This window comes from Macaca mulatta, chromosome 11 (genome assembly GCF_049350105.2).
Source record: "Macaca mulatta isolate MMU2019108-1 chromosome 11, T2T-MMU8v2.0, whole genome shotgun sequence".
NCBI lineage: Eukaryota > Metazoa > Chordata > Mammalia > Primates > Cercopithecidae > Macaca > Macaca mulatta.
Window position 1 is genome coordinate 72692739 of NC_133416.1, and position 16554 is coordinate 72709292.

The window sequence follows — 16554 nt, forward strand, 5'->3', positions numbered from 1 at the left end:
TATTGTGCTGAGCGCTTTTCTTGCAGCATGGCTTTTTATCTTATGACAGCCCTATGAAGTATATGCAATGACTATTTCCATTTTATGGTAAAGAAATTGAGGCCTTGAGAGAAAAGAACTTCTCTCCAAACCCATAGTTAGCAATTGGTGGAGGCAGTAATTAAACAACATTTAATTTCCTTGAATTTTTAAAGCAAAATAGATAGCATTCTGCCTCTTTAGAATGGCTTCAGGGCAGACAGGGAAAAGTGAGTGGAGGTGAGAGGTGGGAATTGGGTTCTTACGGTAAGTCCTTGTAACCGCTCATAAGGAAGGACCTCGTCAAAGCACTGACTACATAATAAGCCCATCTTTGAGCTTGGACCAGAGAGAGGGTTGGGAGCTCTAGAGAAGAATGTCGGCAGCTATAAAATAAAGCAGCTGTGCCTCAGGGTATATGTGAACCACAGCTGGTAACCCCAGACTGGGATATTGATTTCTTCAGGGCAAATGAAAGAGAACATGTATGCCAATTTTTCTTTTTTCCTTTTTTTTTTTTTTTTTTTTTTTTTTTTTACCTAAGAAAAATAGTGGCAAGTCTCTGGAACGACCCTAACAATCCCACATTCATGAAGTGGCTCAAACCAGCAGGACTCGTGTTTGGAATGGAAAGACCGGAGCTGAGGAAAAGGAAAGTGGAATTTCTCTTTGGAGTTTTGAAGTCTCTCCTTAGCTTATGACTTTGAGTTGCTTGAAAAGCTTGAAGGAATTTCCACACTTAGCACACTTCCCGTGGCTGCCGGCCGCCTGGCTCCAAAGCACATTTTGTGAGGTTTCAGTGTGTTCTCATTCCTCAGCATTATAATGGATGCTGTCACTAGAGCTGGATCCTGGCCGTGTAAGGCAGGTCACCCGAAAAGGCTGACCAGGGCCCTGTTTCCTGACTGAATGCTTGGTTGATGGTATCTTGTCTGATTCATATCCTATTGGAAACGGTGTGAAGCAGGGCCTGGAAGTAGATCTGGTTTGAATCAATCTGGCCAACACAGCCTTGCTTGACAGGCAACAGAGGCTGGACTGCTGGTTTTAAAAGAGAAATCCTAGTTTTAGAGAAGTTTTTTGCTTTTCCTTCAAAAGACTGAGAAACTTACCGATTTCTTTTGACTAACACAGTGCTGCACAAACATACAATGCTTTAAAAATTTCCTCTTTTGCTGTTTCACATATGCATTCACCAAATATTCATTTAGATGCCTGTTTTATGCCAGGTACTATACTAGTACCTGTTAGGAAGACAATCATGAGCAAAATAGACCTCATTCCTGCCCTCATGAAGATTACAGTCTAGTGGGGAAGATAGAAATTGAACAAACACCAAAACTAATATAAATAAGTGCTTGTAAATGAAAGATATAGGGTTCCAAGAGGGACAACATACAATAGGGGTTCTCGCTTAGATTGAGGAGCTCAGGATGCAAGGAAGAGGCATTGAAACAGACGCCTGGTAGATAGATAGGAAATATGCAAGCAAAGAGCTTGGGGAAATGGTTCTGGACAGAGGGAACAGCAGAGGTGAGGCAAAGTGGGTTCAGGTGGGGCTCAAGAGACAGAGAGAGCCCAGATCATGCAGGACCTGATGGCCAAGAGCAAGATTTTGTGTTTTGAATTCTCCCTCCAATCAGTTTTGTTTAAAGCACTTTCTACTAGTGTCAACTGGATTGGATGCAACACACTATCATTGAGTGAATTATTAGGTTGGTGCAAAAGTAATTGCGGTTTTTGCCATTAATGGGTTGTGCCAGCCTTATAGATCCTGAAACAGCCAATTCAGAGCAAGGCTGCTGGCATTCTCCACTGAAGAGCTGGATTGGGGGTGGGGCCAATATTAAAGCACTAGCTTGGGAGAAAGATGGAATTTAAATGTCCATATATTACCCTATTTATTATTTTCATTGCCATTCTCCATTTGTATTTCCTTTCAATCAAAAATTACTGAGAACATCTTATATGCAAAACGCCTTGAAAGATTCAAAGAGTTCTGGGACACATCCTTTCTCTCCAGGAATTTATGTCTTAGTGGAAAAGCCAGCTCTGTGAATCACCCTACAAAACCACAGACTTATGCAGCAAAATGGACAGCATCTGAAATATCATCTGGTCCAGGTTCACAGACATATTCTCCAGGGTCACAGAGCTCTAGAGTAATTGTCTTTTAATTTTGTGGTTTTCATTTTGATTATAATCTAAAACGTATTTTACTGGTTATAAAGGAAAAAAAAAAGATCCTCTTGTTTGCCCTAATGATTTACAATTGAGAGACATTTCAAGTCATAAGACTTTAGTTCCTTAAGTCACTGTTTGTCCAACTAGGATCCATGGAGTCTTCAGGGCCCACAGATGTATTTTCAGGAGTCTATTAAAGTTATTCTTCCCTTGAAATGTGTCCTTATATCACCAAGTCTGAGAAACTAACCTATTCCAACACGTCATTATCACAGACTTTTTTTTTTTTTTTTTAAAGACCAAGGCCTAGGAAGAGTAAGAATAAAATTCCTAAAACATTTTAGATTTCTTATATTAATTAGAAATCATCGTTTTCAACGTTTTTTTGAATTCTTTATCTCATTGCTTTCTTATAAATATCCATGACCCACACACCCACACAAAATAGACAGTATTATTATCCTCATCATAGAGATAAAGAAATTGAGATTCGTAGCTGTTAAGTAACTTGCCCAAGTTCAACTAATAATAGTAAATGCAAACAGTGGCGTTGGAATGAAAACAATCTACTTTCCAGGCCAGTAGTCATGCCATTGTCCGAACTTTCTAGCATTTAGGGCAACAGATGTAACACATTAAAATCTGCAACCTCTGTTCCAAGAGTGTGTTTTGGTTTTATTTTACCAATGAGACACAAATTCCTCATTTGGTCATAGTCATTCCATGATATCTTAATGATTTCCTCTGCTTAACTTCGGTGGTTTAAAAATGTCTACAAATTCTTTGATTGCTCCCATGAAGGAGGTCTATATATCCTCCCCTTGAATCTGGCTGACTAATAGCATGTGGTAGGGGTGACTCTATGTGAATGTTGAGGTTGAGTCATAAAAGGTGATCCAGCTTCCACCTGGTCCTCATGAGATGCTCCCTCTTGGAACTCAGCCACTAAGCTATGAGGAAGCCCTGGCCACATGGACAGGCCATGTGTAGGTGCTCAGCTGACACCCCCAGTTGGGGTCTCAGCCAATAGCCAGCATCAACCCAAGACCTATGAGTGAAAAAGGTTTTGAGATGACTCCAGCTTTAGCAGCCATTGAACTGCATGAGAAAGCCTGTGTGAGAACCATCTAGCTGAGCGTAGAACCTAGAGAGACAGTGTAACAACTTTTAAACCACCAAGCTTTGGGCTGATTTGTTAGGCAGCAACAATGACTGGAATGCTGGCTGGGCACCTTGCATTGGGTGATTTCATCAGTGTTTCTCCCAAAAGGCATCATGGTCTGCACTGTACTAGGAGCTTTCAGCTTGAAGAGAGATACTTGGTCTCCCTAAAGGGGACCAGAGGCTGAGCACAATTATGGCTTGATTATCCCTAACATTTCTGTTCCTCTGACTTATATGTTCTCTTTTTCATCAGAAAACACTGCAATTGACTGCAGCTCAGTGCTGCTTCTGTAAACAGGGAATCAGTCCACCGTAAGGTAAAAATACCATGCTCCTGAGAGTTCCTTCTGACGAGATATCTCCCTTTGCTAATGCTGAAATAGATTCCCTCCCAGATCTAGGAACTGGTGAGCCAGATGCCCTGAGGGAATGGAGGGACTAGGCAGCCAGAAGGAAAATCATCGGCAGTGAACATCTTCAGGGCAGGGAGAAGATGTCTTCATCTCTGGCCCAGTCCCCAGCATAGATGTATTTGGGTTTTCTAAATGAATGAATGAAGTCAAAGTAGCAATAGATTCACCTGATCAAACTTAATTCATTTGCGACTCACTAGTGCATGAATGAATAATCAAGGTACATACTCATTTATAAAGGAAAAATTCTCCCTGTCCTCACAAAAGGTGGAGAGTGTAGGGGAAAGTTACTTGGAATTGGAATAAGTCAATGAGTGAGCAGAAGACTTTCAAAATGAAATGCTTAACAGAGAAAGAGAATAAACCTAATTTGGCAGAATTAAGCCTATAGTCATTAAAATGTCATGCCACTTAAAAGTGAGAGCTAAAATGTTGTCATGAAAGGGTTGCATGTTGTCTGCAGAGATCTCGCTTACAGAAAGCATGGGTACTGCCTGCATCATTGTAGGTATCAGGAAAGCCTCACCCCATGAGCTACTGCAAATGGCCACACAGGCTGAGTACCATACACCTCCAGTGGGCACCATTCACAAAAGCCGGGAGCTTCTCCAGAATTTAAAAGCTAATTTAAAAGAATTCATCCCTAGCAAGCATCTATTACATTCACAGTTTTTATGGTAGGGATTTGAACACAGCATCAAGAAGTGATCTGATTGGGAAGATGGTCACACAGGTTAATAATAAGTGTCATGGGAGCAAAGCACACATCTCACTCTACCAAACGAAGTGTAGGAAAGTCCACCAAAGATGTGGCTTTTAAGTAGAACTTGCCAGGAAGAGGAGTATGGGAAAAGCCTTCTGGATAAGCAGCACAGCATGCAAAGTGTCGTGAGTGTAGAGGAGCAAGGCATGTCTGTGGGGAGGACTAGTGGGGAATGAACCAGAAGAACTTAAGCAGAGACTTGACTGTAAAGGATCTTGGGATGCTAAGGAGTTTGGCCCTGACCTTCCAGATGTATTCTCTATTAATCAGGGGAGAAATTGCTAAGCCCGGAGAAAGCAGCCATAAACATGCTCCATACAGCATGGAGCCTGAGAGCCATGAGGTAGACCAGTCCTTGCCCTCTGTCTTGTTGAGGCCTAAAAGGTAGGAGATGTCTGTACATGCAGAAGCCTTTAGCCACAGTAATGTGGGATGTCCCACAAAGACAAGTTTCCTAATCCCTTGTATCCCATAGTCAGTAAGATCAGGAGTGGGAATAAACCAAAGGCCTCAGAGACTGAGGTGTGTTTGTGTGTGGCAGTAGTTGTTGGTTTTGTACGCAGGCAGGAGGGAACATCCTGGGCCATTAGAAGCTTAAAGATATTTGACAGTCTGGTCAAGGGTCTCTGATGGCTAACTGAACTTGGTTCAATGCAGGGAATGCAGAAGCCCTCTTTACCTACTACAGAGTTCTGCAATGGGCTCACCTAACCCAAGATTTTTAAACATATACTTTGGGACATCTTTGAAGACAAGACAAGTACACTTTTGTAAGAATAATACTAATCTCAATAATAAAAATAATATCAGTTATTAAATGTTGTGTCCTTCCAAAATTCATATACTGAAATAAGGTTTAATCTCGAATGTGGCTGTATTTAGAGATGGGAACTTTAAGGAAATAATTATGACTAAATGAAGTCATAAGGGGTGGGACCCTGATCCAATAGGATTAGTGTCCTCATAGGAAGAGCGAGATCACTCTGTCTGGGCACAAACACAACAAGGAACATAGCTGAGATGATGTCTGTCTGCCAGCCAGGAAGCCCTCACCAAGAATTAAATTTGTCAACACCTTTATCTGGGACTTCCAGCCTCCAGAACTGTAAGAAAATAAATATCTGTTGTCTAAGCCACTGAGTCTATGGTATTTTGTTATGGCAACCCAAGCTAATAAAAATAGCAAGAATAGTTAACATTTATGGAGCACTTATTATGGGCAAGTCATTGTTATAAGTGCTAGTGATAAGTGCTTCATACTTATTAACTGTGTTAATGGTAGGCACCATTATCTCCTTTTTTTTTTTTTTTTGAGACAGGGTCTTACTCTGTCACCTAGGCTGGAGTGCAGTGGTATGACATCGGCTTACTGTAGCCTCCAGCTCCCGGGTTCAAGTGATTCTCCTTCCTCAGCAACCCCAGTAGCTGGGACTACAGGCGTACACCATGACACCCGGCTAATTTTTGCATTTTTAGTAGAGATGAGGCACCATGTCGCCCAGGCTGGTCACGAAATCTTGAGCTCATGTGATCCACCGTCTTTGGCCTCCCAAAGTGCTGGGATTACAGGCATGAGCAACCGCGTTTGGCTCGTTATCTCCATTTTACATTTGAGTAAACTGAGGTTTAGTAAGTCACCTGAGGCAATGCAGCTAATGTGTGGTAGAGTTGAAATTCAAACCCAGCAAAGCGCCCCAGAGAGCCTTCTCAGCATTTACACTGCTGGCCATTGAGATATTCATTGGAAACTTCTGTGTGCTGAGTAGAGCTTCTCACTGAGCAGGGACCCAGGACCTTGGCCAGTTCTCTGCCAGTCAACTTATTTAGGCCAGGGTCAAAAGGCCTCATTCTCCCTGCATGTCCCCCTGCTGGGTGGCTTGATTTTTCCTCAGAGGGGCTGGAACCCTTCCACAGATATCACTAGAGTCCCAGGACCATTCCTGCCTTCTTTTTCCCATAAAGAGCAAGCATTATTCAGCCACCCTACCCTTGCCTGCACATTGAGATGGAAACTGAGAGTTGTAAAAAAGCTTTGAAGAACCACAGAAATAATTTTTTTTTTTTCCTAATCATTTTGGATCCATTTGCTCATTACCCATTTGAGAAAAACCTTGCAGAAAAGCAATTTCCTAATATGGCACTTTGGATATACGATGTAAACATTTTTGTCCTGGGACAAATAGGCTTGAGATTTGTTAAACTCTCCAGAGACACATTTTTCTTTCTATTTTCTTTTCTGTGATGTGATATGACATTATAGGGTGTTGGGGATGGAGGGGAGTCTTGTGTACTTACGCATTTTCCCATTGATTCTCATGTTATTTCAATTGTACATTATTTTCCCAGAAAGATTGTCATAAACCATTTGGAATGGCCATGCTTTTAATGGGTGCTAAAGATTTTTCTCTCTAGCTTTGTCATCATTAATAGGCTCTCCAAGAGGTTCATTGTCCCATGGTGAATCAGTGGTGAAACTCCCAACCTCCCACTCCCTCATTGAGCCACATTTACCCGACAGCGAGTCTTTCTTTCTGGCCCTGGCTTGAATTTAAGCTTCAAGATGGAAAGATCTGGCAAAAATCTGACACTAAATAGCTTTGTCTTGTCACTTAGTATTAAGTATTCCTCTGCCCAATGAAGTGCAGGTTGACTTGAAGCCAAAAGCTTATCCTGTGTTCTAGGGGTCACCAAACTCCACACCAGGTCTCAGAGCAAGTTCCAAAGGCAGAGTCCTTCCATTCAGGCTTTTACATTCCTCACCAGGAGCCCCCAGGGCCAGTCCTGCAGGACAGTCATGCATATGGTTTCCAAGATCCCAACCCCCTCTAAAGCCACTCTCCACACATTTTTCTAAGCCTTTTCTGCAATTTTCTGCTGCTTTTCTTCTGTTATTTCCATCTCTTTTTCTTGCTACTACTTGGTGGAACCATCGTCAGAAATGCATTCCCCTATGCTAGCTCTGTCACCGTCTACATAAGCAGTCTCTGGCGATGCATTCCTGTAATCTTCTCTGTTGCATTTTGTGCTAAGTGAATGCCAGCAGTCAGCTAGAAACTTAAGTGAATGGCTTAGATTGTAATTCCTACAGGTGGTGCCTGACATAAATCAAGGCCTCCCAAAGTGCTGGGATTACAGGCATGAACCATCACACCTGGCTGCTAAATAAATTTTAAAGAAAAGGATAGTCCTTGGGCACATCTTTGGCACCTTTACACAAATGTGTTATTTTCAGAGGAAACAAAAAAAAGACATAGTACAGTGTTTGTTAAGATTAATTCTAATACTTCTAATAGCAGTTAGGTATTGAGTAGCTATTAAAGATATATATATTAGGCTGGGCGCAGTGGCTCACAATTGTAATCCCAGCACTTTGGGGAGCCGAAGTGGATGGGTCACTTGGGGTCAGGAGTTTGAGACTAGTCTGAACAACATGGCAAAATCCCATCTCCGCCAAAAATACAAAAATTAGCCAGCTGTGGTGACATGCCCTGTAATCCCAGCTACTCGGGAGGCTGAGGCAGGAGAATCAGTTGAACCCAGAAGGCAGAGGTTGCAGTGAGCTGAGATCATACCACTGCACTCCAGCCTGGGTGACAGAGTGAGACTTTTTCTCAAAAAATAGATAAATAAAAATTAAAAAATATATATATGTATATATACATATGTGTATAATTTCATTTCATATTCTTAGTTTAACTCCACAGCAACCCAACAAAGGAAGTTGCGTAATTAGCACCATTTACAAATGCAGAGAAAGGTTAAGGACCTTTCCAAGATCATAGACCTAGGAAGGTTGTATGGAGAAAGGACATTGAATAACCAAAGACATTAAGACTTCTCAATCAAATGATGCCAAGCAAAAATTATGAAGCGAAAAGGGTCTGAATGGCAGAAGAGTTTGAGGGTGAGGCCAGTCAGAAAAGATAGAAGGAATAGGGTAGGAGCTTAGGATGGGGCAGTTGGAAGCATGTGGAACCCATACTCTTCAACTCCCCCTACCCCATCTACTACCATATTGAGTCATCTTTGAAGATTGGTGACAACTGTGAAGTGGGCCAGAATGAGCTGGTGGGCCACAGTGCCACCTAAGCATTCATGGAGGGTATAGAGGGAAAACCACCATAATTCTCTTGCACTGGGTGACTCCCAGTTCCTACCGGACCTCTGGTTTCTCTTTCCTCTGAAATGCTAGTTCAGCCCCTTACCCTGGGTTAGCCCAGGCTTTCAGTAGCATTGATAAATGGCCCAGTGTGGAGAAAAAGGCTTCTACAAAGCCCCTCCCTGCTGAACCTTCTGGTAGGCCATACTGATTTGGCCCTCAACTCATCCCAGAGAGCTGGCCAGGAATCACTCTGTTCACCAGCCTATACCAGCTGTTCCCGACCAGCTCTAACCTCTTTTGAATCATCAAGAGGACCATTAGGTGAGCTCTGTGAAAGTATGAGGGAGTAGTGAGAGCTTCCTGTAAAAATTCAGTAAGGAAGACAACCTGGATAAGCAAGAGAGTGTTGCCCTAGGAGTACAAGATGGTGAGAAAGCCCACACAGGCAGCTTCTTGGTTCCCTACAGAGATGATGGGAGGGACTCAGGTCTTCCAACCTAGCCAGTGACATTTCCCCTATCAGCCTCATCTTGAGAAAAGTTCCTCTTATTTTTCATGGGTGCCAAAATAGGAAAGCAAAAACATTTGCATTTCAAAAGTGCAATGTAAGGCAATTCTTAAACCAAAGATATAAATTTCTATCAATAAAATTAAATTTCTGTCTGCCGGTCTGTTATTGCATCATGAGAAAATAGCTGGATGGATTGTCACTATGTGCAGAGACTATGTTTAGGATGATCTGAGTTACAGCTATATGAAGCATGCACCAAATTCTTCAGGGAGAGGTCAGAAGTCATCCTCTAGAGAATTTGCAGGCCTTGATTTGCAATCAAGCTCTTTTCACAGCAGCAGTTCCATGTAGCTGAGTTCCATGGTGGATAGCCAGGGATTCATTTATTTAACTGCACCAATAAATCCTAAGCAGTCCTTAGGGAAGCCAGCCACTCACAAATAGTAGAATGTCAGCCACTGGGTGAGGAGGCTGGTGCTGAGAGGGGCTTCCTAGTAGCCCCCAACCACAGAAAATGAGAAACTTTCCAGCTCATCCACTGCTTCAGACTCCTCTTTACTTCTTCTATGGCCATTGGGCTTCAGTGGGAAAACAGAACAAGAGTTGGATGCTTGCTAGACACCCCAACACATGCCATTTAGGGGTAGGAGGAAGGGAGACTGGGAGAGGAATGCAGGAAGTAGAGGTCACATGAAATTATGGCTGCTCCAAAGGGGACACAGTATTCAAGGCATCACGGGAAGTATAGGAGCACAGACCCTCAGCCAGAGTCCCTCTCCTCCCAGCCTCACGGACTCTGGTCGGGCAGCCTGGGGGCTAACTGGTCTGCAGGGAGTTGGATAGTCAGTGAAAGCACTCTGCTCTCCTCCCACAGCCTGCCTCCAGGTAAATGTGTGTATTTAACTAAACCACTACCACAAAGGCTCATGAAATTTTCCTGGAAGCCAGTTAAAGCAAGGAGAGTCACAGTAGTAGATAGAATTAAGCCATGTACCAATTCTTTTTGGCTTACAAGTGCCGGAATTGCTTGTTTATACATTAAGAGCAAAAAAAAAAAAAAAAAAAAAAAACAACAACAACAAAAAAACTGTAGTCTTTTCTCTTAATTGCAGTAATTATACTTGTGCCACCCACAAGAGAGGCCGTTGATCTCATTTCTAAAGGGCAATTGTTGTAGCCTGGCTCGTCTGAGAGCTTTACAAGGTTTTTCTCATTTTCTGATTACCACTGGCCTATTGAGCTGCCAGTAGAAATTTATTTTCTCCCTGGTGCATTTCTCCCTCCCACACCACCACACCACCCCCCCACCACGCCTTTCTCTCTCTCTCTCTCTGTCTCTCTCTCTCTCTCTCTCTCTCTCTCTCTCTCTCTTTCTCTCTCTCTTTCCCTCCCCCTCCTCTCTCTGCTGCTGCTGGGTAGTTACCAGGAAGAGCTCACTTCCTCCTTCCTCGGGATCAAAAGGGATTGCAATTTCTGTGATCAATTGTGTGTGGTTAGACATTCTCAGAATATCCTGAATGTGGAAGTACTCAAAAGCCCATAATCTGGATAATAGTGGTCTGTACTGGCCACATCCCTTAGGAAAGGCTCGAGAAACCTGGGTCAAAAAATTTATAAACAGTTTTTGGCTCATGTGCATTCTACGTTGAATTGGGCGAAGCATTTCCTTCGGGCTACCCGATACACAGCAATCTGAAGTATCATTGTGGCCTTCTACGCTTATCCTTGGAAGTCCTGCCTGGGTCCTTTCCCTGTGTAATCGTGAAGGAATGCTGTTCCAAAGACATAGGGTCAGAAGGGCGCAATAAATCAATCCAGATACACCCCTAATGAATGGCAAATTAAACAGCATTTGTTTTAAGTTCATAGGTCCTCTTGGAAGATGCCTTTTTAGTGCAAGTAAAATTCCTGGGTTGCAGGTATGAAAGGCTATGGGAGTGGGATGTGGAGGGCTCATAGTCTCTGGGTCGTTTTAGCCACAGTTTTTAAAAGTGCCAAAAATATCGCCAAAGTTAGTTTGCCCGGCTAACTCTGAATGTGCAGTGCTTTCTGCAGCCCTTACCCTGAAACGGAATTGTCTGATTGCTGTAGATTCTGGAGCGACCCAGACTCTTGCTCATTGGGTTCCCCCCTTGCTCATTCAGGTGGTGCTGCTGGGCTGGATAGGTGTTTTTGAGAATCTGCCATCCTCAAGGCTGCAAAGATGGAGCTAAAACAAATCTTCCAGTCACATACAATTCTAGCAAAATCACGGAGACATGGCCTGTGGCATTGAGAAGATTAAATTACCGAGCCCGCTGTGCCCCCTCCCCCAAGTAACTGGAATAAACTTGTTAGAGCTGCATCAGAAAGAACAGAATAGCCTTTAGTCTTCCACAGCCCCTAAGCATTTTGGTAATAAATAATAAAAGGTATTTATTACATGTTACAGTGACATTGTGGAATTCAAATGCAGTTAGCCATAACATTTTCTTCCTCAAATGTTAAAAAGAAAGAAAAAAGCATTAGGAGTGGAGAGGCAGGACAGCGGGAGCAGTGGCTTTAAAACCTGAGGAATGTGGTAAAGAGAGCCTTGTGTGTTTTTTATAGTCGTAGAATGGGGGTAGAAGGTAGGGGGAAAACATGGGCAGGAAGTCAGGGGATTAGGGCTGCAGGCCTGTCGGTGCCACTGTCTGACTTTGCTACCTTGAACAGGAGGACTACCCTCGCTCCATCGCAGCTTCGCAGTTATCAGATAAAAGGGTTGAGAGCCTTCCTGTTTTATCAGCTGTTTATTCAGTTCTCTCAAAAGACCTCTGTGTTAGGCTTCCCTGAAGTTCATTCTTCTTCTTCTTCTTCTTCTTCTTTTTTTTTTTTTTTTTTTTTTTTTTTTTGAGACGGAGTCTCGCTCTGTCGCCCAGGCTGGAGTGCGGTGGCGCGATCTCGGCTCACTGCAAGCTCCGCCTCCCGGGTTCACGCCATTCTCCTGCCTCAGGCTCCCGAGTAGCTGGGACTACCGGCGCCCGCCACCGCGCCCGGCTAATTTTTTTGCATTTTTAGTAGAGACGGGGTTTCACCGTGTTAGCCAGGATGGTTTTGATCCCTTACCTTGTGATCCGCTCGCCTCGGCCTCTCAAAGTGCTGGGATTACAGGCGTGAGCCACCGCGCCCGGCCGGTACACTCTTCTGAACCATGCTTCCTTTCAACCAAAAGGGGCCAAGCTCATTCTGAGTAATGGGCAAGGGATGAAGAAACAGGCCCTGTGTTTCCCTTGCCTCAATTTACCGTGCTGTGGACTGGACAGCAAAGTCTTCCCTAGACTGACTCCCCACAACGCTACAGGAAGCATCTGGCCACAGAGGATAGTGGCTAAAAGCATAAGCTTGGAGTCACGTTTTTGGCTTGGGTTCTAGCCCCGGTCACCTGTAACCGTATGTTCCATTACACTGGGACCTTAAGCAACTTGTTTAATGTCTCTGAGCTACAGAGTCCTTATTTGGAAAATGGTATATCTAAAAATGAATGACAGGACCTAGCATAGTCCTTGACACATACACTCTCAATTAATGGTAGCCAAAGAAATGAGCAATAATAAAAATGTTTCCTAGGCCTTAGTCTTATATTAGTAACTAAGGGTAAATGATGAGTGGGAGCAGGGAAGAAGAGTGCCTTATTTGTATGCAGGAGCCTCTGGCAAGCACACATGAGCTGTTCTAGGTGCTGGCTGGGGAGGTACCGCAGCACATCTTAGGAACCATGCCTGCATTTAAGGAAGGACCGCAAAGGCAAGAAGCAGGAATGAGAGACCTCTTGGAAAAAAAGATGTGGATTTTACATTCACTCATTCATTTATCTAGCACTGAGGAGCTATTGCAGTTGTGGCTTTTGGTTACTTGTTCATGTGTTAGACCTTTGCTAGCAGGATAACAGAGATGAATGGCACCATCCTTGCCCTCAGGAAAGTGACAGTCTACAGTGCTAAAAGCAAACTGGCAGATACTAAGTCTGAGGAAGGTAAGCACAGGGAGCACGGGAGGTGGGGTGACTGTTCTGATTTGTCCAGGACTATCTTGATTTTAACACTAAAAGCCCACATTCCAGGAAGTCCCTCTGTCCCAAGCAAACAGACAGTTGGTCACCCTAGTGGGAGGAGCCAGAGGAGTGGCAGCACCAGAAACTAATCTTGCAAAGTCAGAGAGGGCTTCTTGGCAGAAGGGATGGCCTACAAGGAAAGTAGGAATTAGCCAGGCAAGGATGTTGATGAATTGGAGGTGGAGTGGGTCTTAATTAGAAAGAATCCCATATGCAAAAACCTAAAGGCAGGCGAGACAGTGAGGAAGTGGGGAACCCTGGGGAGAGAAGGTGGAAGGCCTTTCTTTGCTCTGGACAGTCATTGCTCTCCAAATGTGTTCCTCTTCTCCTTGATCTCTCCTCTGACTCCTGTTGATTGAGAATGTAGATCTGCAAAACTGTGGGAGATGCTGTCTAGGCAACTCTCACATTAGCAGGGAGAAAAGAAGGCGAATTTTTCCCAAGATCCCTTTCAAGTCTTTGATTCTAAACCAAGAATCCATACCATAAGGCCATCCATCAGAGAGGTGTTCACTCTGTATAAGATAAATAGCCTACACCTTCCCTATGTATTTCAGCCACCTTGAAGAGTGACACAAGTCATCACACAGTTGATTTGCCAGCAATGATGTGTCCATCACAAAGTGAACCAGCATGGATGTGTTTGCTGGACCACCACCAGCCAGCTGAGCCACCATGGAGATGCAAGTTTAATTATTTCGTTTTTCTAAGTGAGAAAAAAAACCCTTTTCTGGTGAGGCATCACACCCTTTCCCATGCTCATGAAGACCTAGAGAACCAGCTGGAGTCTGTTTTTTTCCCATTATTCCCTAAATGTTTGCTGTAAAGAATGCTCTCTGATATGACTTGTTTCTGTCCTTTATAGAGCCTATTCTGTAAATAGGAATAGAATTAAATCAAGAGAGTACCTGTTTTGCTTTTCCCAGCACTTCTTTCCCAAACTGAGTCACTTTGGGAAAGGTGATTTCTAGATTGTTAATCCTTTAGCTATGTGTTTCATCCTCTAATATCAGGCTGGTGTAGACACACTGGGAAAAGAAATAAAAACTTAATGTCTTTTCTAAAGCCTCTCCCAGAGAAGAAAAGAACACGGGGAGGAAGGAGTCTTGACATCACTTAATAAAGCTTTATGAGTTACTCCTTTACTACCATAGATAACATTGCTAATGCATATTGCTCAATGAATGAAAATGTCCCAGGCTATACTTTACAGCAGGCAGAAAACTTTGAGCTGTCTTGCCAATGCTTTATACTAAGTGCCAAATCCTTATTTCTTTCTTAGGCATTTATTGTAATAACATGAATCATGATGCATCACTCTGGTATTCGTGTGGCTGCTCAGTGTTAAGTCCCCAGGACCTCCATGGAGTTGACTTTATTTGGTTTTCCACTTCCGTTTCTGAGTGAGAGCTACATGAACTCAGACGTGAAGGCTCACAGGAGCTCAAGTAGGCGGCCCTTTCTGTTGCTGTTTTGGTCTGCCTGTACTCAGTGGTTGTGGTATGTGCAGACCTGAGCACTTCAGGGGACATTCAGCTGGAACTATCCCCATTTCCTCTAGTTTCCATTAAAACAAGAGACTTAGGATGATGTTCAGGAATGCTCAGACAGTTGCAAACCTCTGGGGCACTTGGAAGAAATGTGGCTATTAATAGAATTTTTGAGCATTGACGTATATGTTTTCTAACTTCCCATACATAATCCTGAGAGTGGGGCTGGATGTTAAACCCTGGAAGTAGGGAGTTTCCAGAAAACCATTCAAGGTATCAGTATCAGGTTTCTGACTTGATGAAGAGTTTGGATGAGTGGCTTCTGTATATAAAGGTTAATAGTGCCTATTTCAAAGCCTAAATGGAATGCTGTGCTCATCTCCAACTTTGTGAATGTTCAATTGGCACAGTCAATTTATTCACTTTGAAAGTCTTAACCATGCTGGTGAACCAGCAGGAGTGCTGTTGGGAATATTTAACATAAGCAAAAAGGAAAGGTAATGAACATTGAGAGCAATTGAAAGGATGATCCAGTGAAAAATATGTGGCCTTACCTGAGTGTCTCAGCTGAGCATCAGTCCAGCAGAGCATCAATCACTTGCAGTGGCTGTGGTAAAGACAGTGATGGCTTATTCATTGATTTCTACAATAAATATTGTGCCTTCACTACATGCCACTTACTCTGCTAGGCACTGGAGATACCATTCTGGACAAAACCAGACGTGCTCCTGTCCTTCCAAGTCTAACAATTTGGCCCAAGAGACAGATATTAATCAAGTAGTCACATAAAAATAAATAAAATGTCAACCTTGACAAGGAATTGGACAAGGTACTATGAAAGGCCTTGACCTAGCTGAGGATATAATGATTGGGCTGAGACTTAAAAGATGATAAGTAATTAGGATACCACAGGAGGGAAGAGTGCTTCAGGCAGAGGGAACAGCTTGTGCATATGAAATTGAGTGGTTCACCCAGTCATAAAATTAATAACTGGTAGATTCAGAGATGGCTGAAGAGCTCTAGGGGTTTCAGTTAGGAGTTCTACTAGCCCTATCTAATAGACCTTTTGCATAGTTCTATAGCTATGCCATTGGATACAGTAGCCATTAGTTATATGTGGCTATTAGCCCTTAAACTGTGTTTAGTGTGATGAGGAACTGAAATTTTATTTAATTTTAATTCATTTAAATATAAATAGCCAAATGTGGCTACCATATTGGAAAGCATAGATCTGTATGAACCAAGTCCTGAGCTAGCCCAAGCTACATAGGGCAGAGGATTATTAAAGAGGAGAGGAAATAAATTTTTTTTTTTTTCTGAGATAACAATAAGCACATTGACCCCGGGGCTTCATTCATTCACTCTCACTCAAAAACATAAATTTATTGGGTACTCACCATGTGCCAGGTACTAGGCTAGACCTGGAGCTTCTCTGATTAACAAGACCAATCTCCCACTCTTGAGGTGTTCAGAGTCTAATGAGAGCAGAAACACTCACAGTAGTAATAGCAATACATTGTGGTTGAATTGGCAGGACTTTGCTTTTTTAGGGTTGCCTACAATGGGAAGAACTGAGGGATCATTCTTCTCTAATCCAACACTAGGTATGCTCAACCCTATAGGTAAAGGTCATGGTTTCTAAATCCCAACTGCTCCATACTCCGAGGTCTTCAAATAAAGAGGGAGGGTTTTAATATAACACACTACACACTTAAAAAAAAATCTCCCAAATTCAGTATACCAGTATAAAAAAAGAGGTGGATTTGCTTTTCATATAGGCCTTGCATGCCTCTTCATATGTAGGGCATCTATTGCTGAGTTTGGGGAAGCTGGGCCC

At 43.0% G+C, this 16554-nt stretch overlaps 1 long non-coding RNA gene across 1 annotated transcript in view; it reads right to left on the minus strand.

The window, feature by feature from the left end:
- Positions 1–16554, minus strand: part of LOC144332945 (uncharacterized) — a 134334-nt gene that overhangs the window by 23519 nt on the left and 94261 nt on the right. The window contains exon 4 of the long non-coding RNA XR_013401205.1: positions 16115–16192. This is a non-coding gene — a long non-coding RNA (uncharacterized LOC144332945). The remainder of the gene's footprint in view (positions 1–16114; positions 16193–16554) is intronic.